Genomic DNA, 2,528 nt, shown 5'->3' on the forward strand with positions numbered 1-2,528 from the left:
AAACTATATTTATCTGAGTTTTCAAAAAAGCCTGGCCACAATATTTTAAGAACTGTTGAAGGTAATAGATAGAGACTTTGATGGCCACTACTGCTACTGCTACTATTGCGGGTACAAATGAGACTGTTTGCAACTGCTACTGCATCTTTTTGTGACTAATTTCATTGAATGTTTAAGGGGATGTTCAGTTTTGAAACTTTAATGTTGATTAAAAAAATACGTTCATCTTTTGAAAATCTGATGTTGGAAAAAAACTTTGATATTGAAATGGGGATTGTTGAAAAACTTGAAACTTTGGCAATCAAAAACGAACAAAATTAAATTAAAAATTATTTCTGAGAAAGAAGTTTTTCAAAAAAAAAGTAAATAGCCATATTAAACATAAGACCGGCAGAAATAAAATCCGATAATAATTTAGACTCAAAACAATCATTAATTACTATTAAAGAATAAATGAAATGAAACCCAAAACGAACAGAAAGTAAATAAAAATCATAACAAACAAACTTACAACAGGTGCTAATATAAATGAATAAGTTAATCTTAAAACGAGTAAAACTAAAATTCAATATTCAAAACAAACTTAAAACAAAGAAGAATCACTACATGCAAAAGTCTGGCATCTTTCCGCTCCCAAAACTGTAAAAGTCTAAATCTTACTTCGTCATTTGCACTTAGTGAAAAACAGATTATATTAGAAAAAATTGTGCTTACAACATTGAAAATAAAAATAAAGTTTAAAGTGAAATAAAATCTTGAACTCCTGAGCTCACAGCAACTAATATTATAATATGTCTAATATTCAGTCTAATTTTATTAGTTCTTTCCAAGGACTCTTCACGACACACACCTGTTTTTAAAAAGTCTAAAGCCTGCTGCCTCATTTGTGTTTTATTGAAAACGAATTATATTACAAATGTTTTCTTTTGTATCTACAGCATTTAAAATAAGAACGGAATTACATTAAAACAAACCTTGAACTCCTGATCTTTTAGCAATTAATATCATTATATATCAAATCTTTGGTTTAATTTTACTAGTTCTTTCCAAAGACTGTTCAAGACGCATATATTTTTCAATAAAACGCAAATGAAATAGTAGGCTTAGACTTTTACAATTAGGGAAGGTGGCAGTAGCCAAACTCGCAGGTAGCGATTTTTGTTCGTTTTAAAATTTGTTTGAGTTTTCGTTAAGTTGTATGCATTTTAATATTTATGTATGCATATATTAGTACTTCTTTTATGTTCGTTTGCCATTATTGTTAATTTAATTTCTGTTCATTTTGAGTTTCATTTATCTTTAATAGTATTTTCTAGTCCTTTTGAATTTGAATTATTATAAGAATTTATTTCTACTTGTCTTAAGTTTAATATGGCTCTTTAATTTTATTTGAAAGACTTTTTTTTGCGGAAATTTTTTAAAATTAATATTGTAAACTGGCGACGTTATGCAAACCAATGGAAACAATAGAAACATACTTATGATGTTTGGTTTTTACTTTTTGTATCTGAAAATTGTTTTGAAAAAGTAATCAATTACTCAGTACTTTATTTTGAGGGGATGAATGATGTTTTTTACAGAAGGGAACATTTTTCAGCCCACTTGTGGCTTTGCTGAAAGTTCACCTGCTTTTTATTTTAACCGTGAATGGAAAACAGTTAACGGGTTATATGAATGAGTCGCCGTGACGACCAGTATTTATTGAAAGCGGACAGTCTATTCTAAATAAGAAAATCTTTCTTATAAAAGAGAGATAAGTATTAAAGAATTGGAAGTAGCCTCTTTCTATTTCAAATTGATATGCCCGTTTGCGTCCATGGGGGCATAACACGAGCTACTTATCAAAGGATATCATCAGCATCTGAAAAGAGAGGATTAATATACGCTGCTGCAACAACTACCAAAACTACTGCATTCATGAATACTAATAATAAACTGCTACTATTAATTGAAAAGTAGAGTGCCTGGGATTATACGATGTGAATATGTTTAGATCAAAAACTACGGGAGGTATGCTTAACTTCAGACAAGAAAAACATTATTGAACCTTGTTAATTGTAGAATTGTCTTAACGGTGGAAGTTTTCTTGGTTGACAACAAAGCAGTTATCAGACAGTTAGAAAATTAGAGTCCTTTTTTAAATACCCTAAGACGATCTTTGTACAAAATTCTAAATTTTATAAGAAAAGTTTTCGATATCTTTATGTGACGTCTCTATGAGTCCATTCGGTGACAAGAATTCCAGAAATACAACTAAAGTTAGAGGGTAAAACCATCAAAGTAGTTGGGATTCACTCACTGTAGAGGGGAAATTTACAGCTGTTCAAAAAGTCACCGAAATTTAACAAAATAAAGGCTTCGCTCTTTTAGCCTCATGGAAAGTTTCGGGCGTACTGTCATATTCGGTAGGTTGCCGCTAATAATTTAAAATTTTATTGCAAGGGAAATTGTACAACAAACGTTTGAGTGATCTATTTTGGACTGCATTAATAAAAACGCTGGTTTGTCAATTGTATTCTTTACATTTT

The sequence above is a fragment of the Artemia franciscana genome, chromosome 1, assembly GCF_032884065.1.
Source record: "Artemia franciscana chromosome 1, ASM3288406v1, whole genome shotgun sequence".
NCBI classification, from domain to species: domain Eukaryota; kingdom Metazoa; phylum Arthropoda; class Branchiopoda; order Anostraca; family Artemiidae; genus Artemia; species Artemia franciscana.